The following is a 12550-nucleotide window of genomic DNA, read 5'->3' as shown; positions in this document are numbered from 1 at the left end:
CGATCGATACAATAAATAATAAATACAGTCCGGTTCATTTGATTGGAGGCACTACTTCTTATGAAAGAAAATGGTTACTGAAGGTGCTTCATTTATTGATTCACTTGAATTGAGGCGCTCAGTTAGCCGAAATTATTTGCGATTTCGTTTTCTAAGCATTCATTGTGTTTGCGCGGTGACTTCTTTATTCTAATAAAAAGTGAAAGCAGAAGGGTTAAACAGATCACAGATGGTCTTAAAATAGCCAAAATTGCCAAACCGTCTTAGGATTGCATAAAATTCCTGTCCTCCAACAGCAAAAATTAAAGAAATGGCAAATGTTGCAGTCAGAAAATTTAACGTTCGAAGGACAATTCTATAAACATCATATCTGAAGCGTTAACAATTATGAAAAAATCAGTTTTGTATAAATTTCGCTAAGAACTCCGCTTCGATTTTGCAAGAGACAACATGGCTTGGAGTTCTGTTACAAATAACGATTCCGGTGCATGGAAAAAGGTGGTATTTGGAGACAAAAAGAAGTTCTATTTGGAGCAAAATCCGCAGAGCTTTTTTAGAATAAGTAGATATTACGCGAATTGGTCTGTAGTTGCCTACAAGTTCTGGCTAACTGGGAATAGACACTTAACATAACTTTTTTTTAATTTTGTTTTTTTTCGTTTATTTCTATCTGCGAAAAACGGAATCTAAATATGACTAACGGAAGTCATAATTTAATATCTCGTCTCACTATTTTTAAACTCAAGGCATATGAATGGCCTCTGATTACTTATTTGCAGCAGTTCTTGAAAACAAATATTTTGATAAGGATACCTGTATATGAATGTTCCAAACACCAATTACAATACTGCCAGCAATTAATTAATTTTCAAATTGGTAGTAATGTGATGAAGCACGTAATTCTTATCTTATAGTAAGTCTGTGAATATCACGTACATACACACCAACAAACATATGCAGGTAGTCGCGTGCGTCAATAAATAGGCAGCGGTTTACTTCAGCTCTGATTACAAAAACTAAAAATTAAGAGTGAATCGCAATAAGTGTCGAAAAGACAAAAGAGAGAGAGTGTCAAAAGAGAGGAAATTTAAGTAAATATCAAGAATGATAGAAAGAAGATTGCGCCCATCAGAGCGTACGTAACGTCACGTTTGCAGAGTTGTGCAGTATTGCCAACCATTTGCTCTTCGCAATAAATTTAGTGCTTTTTTATACCGAAAATGCGACAATTTTTAAGTTTGGTGTTTGTTTCTTTTTGTTTTTAATTTAAGGCTACCGAGACTTAAGTTGAAAAAAAACTGTATTATTATACAAAAGAAGTTTAAAAAAGGCCACTCTGAGAAGATTTTGGTGCTAATGAAAATTAGTTGGTTTTTATAAAATTTGATATTTTGAAAGTGTGAATTTAATTTTTTGCTCCTTTTAAGGTTATGGAAGAATATTAAATGTTCTCTTCTTAAGATGGAACACTTTTTACACATTTTAAAAAGCCTTTGAATTTATTGAATGCGAATTGAAACCATAGAGGTGTAATCGTTTCTTCCGGTCATCAATCCTTAGTGAGACATAGAGCATCAAGAGGTGTATTCATAGTAAAAATAACCAACAAAATACCAGAAAATACTAAAGAAACCATACTGACATTTTTACAAACAGAGTACCTTATCTAGTTACATAACTTCAAATATAGCAAAAAAGTCGTTTCCTTAACAAAAGAATTTCGCTTAACAAAAAAAACTCATAAATTAAATTGTACATAAGCATAACACATTTATTTAAAACAAACGCATATTCTACAGACAATTTGTCACGCATACAAAGTTCTTACTTAACACAATAAAAATTTCGTGTTTTATTTTTTTTAAATGGGCATTTAGTGCGTTTTTATATCCAAAGCTAGGCAACTCTGCAGTAGCGAGAGAGAGATTTGACTGCCGAAAGCAGAAGAACACCAACAACACCGGCAATCGCGGGCAATGCCACCAGATGTTAAAAAAAAGTAAAGCTAAATAAAACTGAGTGAATTATTTAAATAATTATTAAAAAATGTATATTTTACAAAATTATAAACATGACATTTTAATTAGAACAACTAGAAAAATGTCATGAAGAAAGAACTAAAACTCCGAGACACAAAATAATAAAAATAACAAAAAAAAAATCATAAATCAAGTTACGAAAATGGTAATCTGGCCATACTGGAGCTAAAATCACGTAACTAGTTGTCAAATTCGCTGAGCGCAAAGTAACGGGACCACGATGGGCGCCATCTCATTATTCTTTGCATCATGAGTAAATATCATAGTTGTTGTTCATGTTGTTGTTGTAGCAGCATAAACATTATCCGCTCGGTAACGTAGGACTGTCGGTCGTGGGAACGCACTTACTGTTAGAAGTAAATGGGCCTCTTCGGAAATGCATCACGATCTGCGGTATGCGCACAATGGGCAACGATGCAGATTTGACATACATTTGTAGGTACTTAATCTTGCCATAAATGCTGTGACAAATTTTACAGTGCACACGGCGAGCACAAATTCGCAGAAAAGAGTTCCATTATTTTTGCTTTTGTTCGTATGTATTGTTAACTCATAAATTATACTCAGTTTCGTGGCAAATTACGCTTGTTAACAATGGAGTGGGGAGCTCAGGAAAATCTCATTGCAGTAATTGCATTACGAAAGTGTGGTAAAAGTGCAAGTGAGATTTACGAATTGCTAAAAAAACTTAATATTTTGAGAATGTTTGTTTACCGCACGATCACCATGTTTTTACCAAACGTCTGAAGTGACAGAGAGAAAGAGAAGTGGTCGTCTTCGCGTGGTTCGAACCAGTGCTCCCATAAAAGCCGTTCGCGGAAGAATTCGTAGAAATACCCTTAGAAAGCAGAAAATCATATCCACGGAAATGAATATACTGACCTTATCCATGTCAAGACTAATTAGAGATGATCTCCACAAACGTCTTCCATCGCTCAACTGGTCATCTTTTGACAACGCGCTTCAAGAGAATTAGTCTCCACAGATGCAAACAGCTTCTTCGGGGGCATGCGGTTAACGGCCATGAAACTATTCTTTTCACTGGAGGAGTGTCTTGTATAGGCGGTACTTCACTTCATTTCTGCGAAAAAGGGATTCAGATCGGGGCAAAAGTGTACCAGGGGGTCATCTTAGAAGGCGTTGAGAAGCAGTTGAGCAGCACTCTCTTCAATCGAGAACGTTGGATCTTTCAGCAATATTCCACTCCAGCCCATAAGGCAAAAACCACCCAGTAGTGAGTAAAAAACAATATTCATGGGTTCATAGCAGCAGAAGATTGGTCATCTGAAAGTCCAGATCTGAATCCAATTGACTACAGTTTGTGGTCATGTCCTGTAGAAGATCTCATAGAAATTTGGAGAGTCTCAAACAATCTTTGGTTCAAGGAGCAACGTCAATATCCGTGGAAACCGTGCGTGCTTCAAGAGCTGAATGGCCTAATCGTTTGAAAGCTTGTATAAAAGCAAATGGTGACCATTTCGAATGAAAATTTTAATTTTTTCTTTTTTTTGATATATTATATATTCATGAATACATAAAACTAACTCCATTAAAAAGTATTATAATTGAATAACTATAACGGACTTAACTTGTAACAGAACTTATGGCAAGACTAAGTATATTTACGGCAAAAAAAAAACACACCGCTGACAATTTTTTGCTGTTAAAGTGCATTTCCTGGCACTTGCAATGCGTAACGCAACTTTTTCAATGCCTTTAATAGTGTTGCTTTAATTGAATTTGCTTGTGATAGCTTGTGGCGGCGAATCCGTTAAGTGTGTGGGAGTTAGGCGAGCAGCAAACAATTTATAAAACTGCCTGTAGGCGGCCAAGGCCTGTCAGACTCCCTAATTGCCGCACTATATTTCAAACTGAAATCTATGCCGCAATAAAAGTAGCTAAATTGGCTCTTGAATTAACCCGTCTCAATACTCGGACAATCATTTTCATCGCTAGTCAAGCGGCCATATTTGCTTTGCCTTCACCTAATTCGGAATGTGTTCAACAGTGCAGATCCAAATTGGATAGATTCTGTGGAAATGGGCAGGTCACTAATGGAAGGAAGGTGCCAGGACACACAGGAATAGAATGAAATGAGAGAGTCGATGAGAGTCGAGATTGAGCTCGTCAGAAATTTTCCCATCACTCTCCTTTCTGGGAACGGAACTAAATGAGCAACAAGTTCTGGAAACGCAGTCGATATGGGAACATAAGTGAATGCTAGTGATACTTTGGAACGGCGACTCTCTGCTCGTTGTATATGTATAACTATTTTCCATAGTTCGTCGATGAAACATACGGTCTCGTTGTAGAACTCGACAAAAGGCTGGCCGGCTTGATAAAACGCGCGAAGATGTGCATTATGAATTATATAAAATTATATCTTTGACTCCAAATTCATGCCACTGGTAGCACAATGAACCCTAGAGGTCTAAGTGAGATATTTTTGGAGATAAGCCAGTACGACCTAACCTAACCGATAGGCGGTACAACTTATCAAATGTTGAATTTTCGCCTATAGTGCGCAGCAATGAATCTTATGGGTGAAATATTCTGAAACTGAGAGTTTATCATTTGGCATATAAAATTTTTTAGCAAAATACTTATCGTTGCTTTTTTTATTTTCGAGAAAAGGAATATTGTATCAGAGCTATTTGTTAACGTAATTTTTTGTGAGTTTGTTTGCTTCCAAAAATTAGTAGCCATCACAAATAAAATTTGATTGCAATATGGGCGGGCATAAAAAGTTCTTTCCGTACCGAATTTTGCACATACTTTCTTCTCTTCACTTTTTTATTATTTCTTGATTTTGCTATAAAATTTGGAGTAGTGATAGGTCTGCGCAATAGGAATATGACTATGACGAAGACTTCCAAAAGTACCACCTAAAAGTAAAGCACTTGCAGCAGTAATAGAATATATTTACTACAACAACTGAGAATGAAGTCTTTCCTCGAACTAGCAGTACATTGAGCTTCTTCAGAGGTGATCAAGCAATTATTTTATGCATTTTGCTGAATTTTAGCAAATACTAACATATTTATACACTACTACTACAGCTACTGATTGACGAATATACATATGTATGTGTGCATATTTATTGCAACGTTTTTTATCAACCTAAAATATTCAGTAAAAGCCAAAAGCTTCTGTAGTTAAATTATCGGCCGGAAATTCTCACAACTTTTTTCTATCGTGAAGTATTTGAGATATGGCCAAATAACTGCTTTGGATTAAAGAAAAAATGACGGCAAAAAGGTAGATCATAAAATCAGGAGAGTCCGATAACCGATGAAAAGAAGCAATATTTGAAATTAAAGATAATTCAAATTCCTAAAATCTGCTTATGCGTAATTTCTCATATTTTGTTTGCGGACAAGGGAGTTTAAAATGCCTAATCAAAGCTGGCGTCGCAGCAATGGTATGTCCAGCGACTAAAACCTCCCCCTCGTTTGGAACCGTCGCTCACCCTGCAACCGTTTTCGCACTACTTGAGAGTGGCCTTCCATCTTCCTCAATACAAAAGTCTATGCCTAAGTGTCTGCGTCCAAGTCTTTTTTCATCCCGATATTTTTTTTCGCGAAACCATTTATGATCTCCCACGTTTCTCCCCCGCTGCTTAGCATCTTGGCGATTACATTTTCAGTGGTTATGTGACCGACTGTATTCTACAGCGTTTGGCTTTCTTGTTCCCAGCGCAAGCATTGGAAAAATGTGTATTCAACGTCATCTACGGCGGCATGCCCGTACATGCAGGTGGGATGTTCGCTTTTCCTTACTTTGAACAGGTATTTCTGGAAATAGAAGAATTTGGGTTGTACAAAAATTGACTTCGCCGAAGGTTTGTAGCGACGTCTTTTATTAGCCCAGCCGTCCATCTGCCACATCGATTTGTGTGGTATCATTGGTAGGTTTTCCAAGTAACCAATTACTTAGGGCAATGCATTTAAATTACAGAACTACAAATAACGTTTTTACAAATTTTTCTCAAGCGCAGCAAGAACGCAGAGATGCCGAATTCATACGAGGTGCCTTCGTTAGAGCAGCAACAACCATTACGTGCGTATTGTTTTTGCAATTTGGTAGTTTGATTGTCACATCTTCAATAAGAATGTAAACAAACAAATAGCGCAACAACAAAAAAAAAGGTCACTTTGCTATGCGCACCAGCAAATTGGAAGAAACAAAAATCAAATCTGCTGCGAATTACAATAAGCTACCTGCTGTTAATCCTCTTAGACAAATACTGAGACAAAATTTTGCGCTCAGAGTGGCGGCTCTGCGAACGCTATGCACTACTGCAGACCGCGGTTAGGCTGAAATATTGTTTGGCGCACAACATGCAATTGCTGCTCCACCGAACTCGAGCGAATAAGTTCGCCGGCTCTCACAGCGAACAAAATTTGTTCGGCCAAACATGCACGTAAAATGTGGTGTTGCCATACACAACAATTATTGAAGATCCCATCTTAAGCCAAGCAGTGTAAATACCGTGAACTAGTGCGTCTGCAGTTTGAAGCCCAATAATGTTTCCATGAATGTGGAATTGCTTATGAAATTTCAACGATAATCTGTACAGTATGACACTTTTTGCATATTCGTTTATAAATATATCTCGTTATCCACTCTAACACTTTTTGTGACTATGTTAGTATAAATGCATATGACATACATTTAAACTCGAAAGCATCTTAGAGCAAAGCAAAGCCACTAAAGCAATAAACATTAATTACAGCAGTAAAAACAAAAACAGAGCATTACGAAAAAGAGCCGTGATCACATGTAATTAAGCGAGCACAAGAATGCTATTTATAACAAGCAAAAGAGTATAGAGAGCAGTTGATAAGCTCAGAGAAATTCATTGAAAAGAGCACAAACAATTTGAGAAAAGCAGCGATTGCGCTCAACAACAGGTGCTTGAGTCGTGCCGGCTGCATGTTAGAAGGATCTAAGTAAATTTGAATTGAAGAACATGTTTAGCCGGTTTCTAATCTCGTTCTATAATCTTATTTATTATTTTTTTACTATTTTTGTTTTTGTTTTTCTTTGTAATGTGTTGTCGGCATATTCTCTGCATTTGCTTTCAAGCCGTCTCTCTGCATGTTGTTCGTAAATAATTGACTGCGCTGGAACTGTTTCACAAATATTTGCCGGCAGCTAAACGAATCAGTCAGTCAGTCGTGTGCATAGTGTTGAAGTGAGTAGAGTTTATTATTTGTTTTTATCCGTATGTATGTATGTTTGTTTGTTTGATTGTGATTCGGCGAAAATAAAAAAAAATACAAAAATTAATATAGTGAAAGTCAAACGTCGCATCAAAGTAATGCTGCGAGCGTTTACATCCATAATTAATTAAACAAATCACTTCGGTTCGTGCATTGGCCTCTGGTTACCTGCATAATATCTAATAATTTCTCCACCAATTTTGGCTGCAATTTAATTTGTTGTTTAAAAACTGGTGAGCGCCGCAATCAACGGGTAATCGCTTTTTACCTGACACGTTCAATAAACTGAAATTTAGTAGTTAACGAAACAAGTCGTGAAACAGTCAAGAAAAGTATTTACAACTCATTTGCTTGTTAAGTGCAGCAATTTATAAACACACACACATATATATGCATATATAAATCGAAGTGAAGGTGTACAAATTTGTTGGAAAACCCAAAACAATTTAAACATTCCGCGAGAAATCTACATACAAGTGTAATGCACCTTAAAGTAAGTGAGCGTGTAAATTAGTTTTGCGTCAATGAGCAAAATTTTCATTGGAAAAATCAACTTCCATTCAGGTAATTATCTAGTTAAGAATTTATAAATTAAAAAAAAATATATATACTGTGTTGTTCATTGTGTTTGTTGGCGTACGTATAAGTTGCGTTGTGGCTTTACTTTCACGTGAATAAACAATAAATATTTCAACTGAAAATTAATATCTACTTATGTATACATATGTATCTGCCATATGTGTATGTAAATATGTATGTATGAGGTGTGGCGTATGCAAAAACTCATTGAGAGGGGTTTGTTGGCACTTTTTATAAGTTGAAATATTGAAAAAAAAAAAAATGTAGAAATAAATAGCACCAAACATTACAGGTTTCTCGCAACGGGAGTGCTCGAAAATGATAAGTGATAATGGATATGAATTTTGATAAAAATCAGTAAAGGCTAAATCGCTTTTCTCTATAGAGTAAAAACAAGTTAAATTTGGCAAAGAGCAAAGTATTGAAATATTGAATAGAGCGTTGAAAAAATGCAAAGGTGAAAAACATCAGATAATTGAGGTAGTCCATCTTCCTTGACCTAGAGCATGGTCTTGCTATGCCGGATGATAGACTATCTGGTTTGGCCTTCAGCTATGGTAAAAAACGAAATTGAACGAGTAGCCTTGTCAGCCACGCACACTGTGGCCTCGGCTGCGATTTCTGCCCGCTCATTTCACACACTCGTCCAAGCAGAGGTTGTTCAGACGGCGACGAATTAATGGCTGAGTTGTTTTTTTTTGGTACATATGTATGTATATCATCAACACAATCTCAGTTTTTTCGTAAGCAAACCGCTCTCATGGCTTCGGTTACTTCAGCCAGTCAGTTGATTCTTTCTAATTCGTTGAGTGCCGGTTAACGGCGAGGATGATAGATTACGAGACATGGTGCAAAGAAAAATTGTGAGAGGAACTTTGGCGCCATGTCACTTGGAAGATTCTGCAACCGAATTATGCACGATCATTTCACACATATTCACACACTCGTCCAAACAGTCGTTCAGATAGCAACGAAGTGTTGCCATTGGTTGATTTTTTTCGTATACCATTAACACAATCTCAGTTTTATCGTACACAAACCGCTTCTTGACCCAAGTGAGTCAGCCAATCAGCTGATTCTGTCAAATTTACTCATAGCCGAATAACGGTCTGCTACGTAGTACACCTTTAAAAATATTTTAACCATGGGTTAACTGTCTGATTTTGTCATACCTTCTGAATTCTTTTCACTATGGATGCTAATGTTGGCAGCGAAGATGGGCAACCTAATAGAATACAAGAGAAAGTAAAATCGAAAAGATACCAAATGAAGAAGTGGGGTTGGATTGAAGTGTTAAAGTCCCATACAGTGGCTTACAGCCGAAATGATGCAGCATTCACTGAAGTGTACAAGAGACCATATAACTACTACATAAATATGAGGGTTTCTGGAACAAAATAGTATTAAGTGACAAAATCAAGTTTAAACTTTCAAATCAGTTGGCAACATTTTTGTTTGAGGAAACGAAATGCAAGGCTACAACCACGCAATCTGAGCAGCACAGTCAAACACCGTGGAGGACACATAATGGTTTAGAGATGCTGGTCATCTGAAGGCACCGAAAATTAAGCCGATGGTTAAAACACTCAAAACCTGAAGATTTAGTGATAATGAGACACCTATTTTCACTACCACCAAAAAATTAAAGGTAGTGCCAAATGCCCAACCCTGGAATTGGGTAATTTGGAATTATATTGTTCCCGCATATTGTTCAAACCCCACCGTAATTGGCGGTTTTAGATAAAGAAACTCGGAAACATGATATTCAAAAGCAATCTGATCTCAAAAAGGCGCTGAAAGAGAAATGAAAAAAAAAACTATTCCGAGTATACGAAGAAGTTGGTGGGATCGGCTTCAAAGAGGCTCCAAGCCTTTATTGACAGCAGATGGTACCCTACAAAACATTAATTTACTACTTTAAAGTTCTTATTACTAAAATAAAAGTAGTTATCAGAAATATATTATTGAGCCACGGTGTACTTTCTTCTTCTTATTACTACTTTGAGGAGCATAGGGCCTCTAAAAGGCTTCTCCAACGTACGTGTTAGATCCCATCGTTTTTGCAGTCATACGTCCGAGGCTACTTGTATAGGTTACTATAATAAAGAGTTTTCCAAACAGAGGTGTTATTTTGATATTCAAAGAATTTTTTAATCTAAATGATCGGATGTTTATTTCATTATAAAGAGGAAAGTATGCCGTTAATAGTGGAAAATAACATCAGGGCAAATGACTACCATGACCACGCTTACAGGACAATATCCTTTTCATGAAATTTTCAATAACCGAATTGCAAAGTGGCTGCCCTATGCCCTCGATAGCCTCCCGAATTTCAACTTTGAGGTCTTGAATCGACCCTGGGCTGTTGGCGTAGACCTTCTCTTTCTCGTGGTCTCAAAGAAAAAAGTCACAAGGTGTTAAACACAAGATCTCGGTGGCCAATTGCGATCACCTCTTCGAGAGATAACTCGGTCCGGAAACTTTTCCCGTAAAAGATCAATGGTTTCGTTGCTTGTGTGGCACGTAGCGCCGTCTTGTTGAAAATAAACGTTGTCCAGATCAATACCATACAATTTCGGCCATAAAAATCGTTAATAATCTCTCGATAGCGCAATCCATTCACCTGTAACACCTGTTATTGGAAAACCCTTTAGTAATCGAAGTAAGTATTATAATTAGGTACGAGATTAATCTGCCGCTGATCACGGTGATAGGGGTTTCTAATAGGAACGTGACATACAGGCACAGGTATTTTGAAGTGGCTTTTTATTATTCAATCAGCAAACCATCACGGCAACTAATACGATTGAGTTGCATGAGCAAACGATAACATATTTCACGCGTTTTTTTATCAGCGCATGACTATCTCTGGCGACGGTTGCGCGAATAGATTTTTTGGCGGGTTTTTTGGAAAGCGTTAATATTTTACCAATGACGTACAGTCGGCTGATGCCTCCAATATTAACATAGCCCTGGTCATACCTAAAATTAGCGCGAGCTGTGCCATCACTATCACCGAGCAAAGCCAACGCGATTTCCATACTCTATGACATAGATGGAGCATTTTAATTAAAAGAAATTTCTTTAATATCTCGCAACACATAGCTCGTGGGTTTGTTTTTTTTTATTCCGACATGGAAACCTACTACATTTTTAATGAAATCACAATTTTATAGCCTCCACAAATGGAGGGACCAACAATTTAAATTTTTTTTTTTTATGAGTAGCTTTTTCAAGACAGAAACACACTCGCAGGTTTGCCATTGCCGGCCGAGGGGCGACCGCTGTTAGAAAAAACTTTTTTTCATATTGGTGCTTCACCGAGATTGGAACCCACGTTCTCTCTTGATTCCGAACGATAGTCTCGCGCCAACCCATTCGGCTACGGCGGCCACGGCCGGAAGAATATATGTAATATATTTATGTTATTTTTGGTGACCAGGGCAGGTGAATAATATGTATAAAGAAATAAATCGATACCTCCATAACATTTTTGGTCTTTCTCTAATGCGTGAGATAGCCGAAACGTATTGCGTATCATCAAAGATGTTGAATAGAGCATCGTATAGTGAGAATTTTTTAAAAATCCTATCAATTGAAATTTTATCCAAGGGACATGCAGGATTTTTAGTCCTCTTGACGAAGAGTTTTTCGTTGGCTTGGTGAAAATAAAATACGTCTGCGGCATTCGTTATACCGAAAATGGTGATTTTTCGTCTGCACTGTTCTTTTATCGCGGTAAAATTTGTAAATTATTACTCTGCCCGCAAGATTTTTAGGTCGGCTTATGCGATCAAAATTAGTCTCAAAGGAACACAGAATAAATTCCTTATAACAACGGAAACAACAAAATCTAACGGTTTGCTGTGGTGCTTTCAGTCATGAAAGGGTTGCCATTGTGTTCATGTTGGTTGATTGCTCTAACTAGCTTCTGTTGTTTAGTTTTTTTTTTTTTTGTTTTTTTTTTGTTTTTTTTTTTGTTTTGTTTTCTTACGCCATTTTCATATTTTCGAGAATTATGTAAGCATTTTAGTAAACGTAGCTAGATTTAGGTATTTGGTTATCAAATGACGAGTAACAAAATTATTTTTTACTCAGTGCCGTTAATCACTTTAAAAGTTATGGGCAAATATAAAGTGAGCCATTGCGAATTCGACATTAAATTTCTCATCTTGCCCTCGTCGGACCTGTAAGTAGGCTTATTAGATACTAGTCGCAAAGGCGGTCCTACGGCATCAAACTATTATGAGCAAAAAATTTGACTAAAAATTATTAAATAGTGACAGTCATTTTTAGTAAAATTCAATATGAAACTCCTAATAGGGAAGTGCGTCCATACCTGTCGCTTGCAATGCACCAGCCTCCTAGTAGAGATCAAAACAAACAAATTCCGTTGTATCCAACGTAGCATTTTGTTTTGGTAAAATGTTATGCAATTCCATTGCTTTTCTAAACATTACGCCTAAAAGTATGTAAAATTAAAAATATACCACTACTTGTACTTGGAAGCACTGGCCTAAGCATGTCGCTTGTGAGCTAAGCAGCTAAAAGCAAAGTTGCTAGAATATCGCTAAACTGTTATTGCTTTCGTATACAAAGTTTTTTCATCATGAGCAGCGGAATTCTTTAACGAGCAGAGAAATGGTGAGTGAAAAGCAATTAGTACAGGGTAAAATAAAAGGGGTATACTTTCAGACGGAATAGTTA

The 12550-nt window shown here is 36.8% G+C and overlaps 1 protein-coding gene across 3 annotated transcripts in view; it reads left to right on the top strand.

Annotated features, from left to right (window-relative positions):
- The first annotated feature begins 7049 nt into the window (after positions 1-7049).
- Positions 7050-12550, top strand: part of LOC128862430 (uncharacterized) — a 153338-nt gene continuing 147837 nt past the window's right edge. Inside the window, exon 1 of one of the 3 annotated variants that reach the window (XM_054101039.1) lies at positions 7050-7828. The gene's annotated coding sequence lies outside the window, so the exon portion shown is untranslated. The remainder of the gene's footprint in view (positions 7829-12550) is intronic. The other 2 variants (XM_054101040.1, XR_008454481.1) reach the window with 2 other exon arrangements.

This window comes from Anastrepha ludens, chromosome 4 (genome assembly GCF_028408465.1).
Source record: "Anastrepha ludens isolate Willacy chromosome 4, idAnaLude1.1, whole genome shotgun sequence".
Taxonomy (NCBI): Eukaryota; Metazoa; Arthropoda; class Insecta; order Diptera; family Tephritidae; genus Anastrepha; species Anastrepha ludens.
Note: the sequence above shows the minus strand (reverse complement) of the source record. Positions and strands in the feature narration are given on the sequence as shown.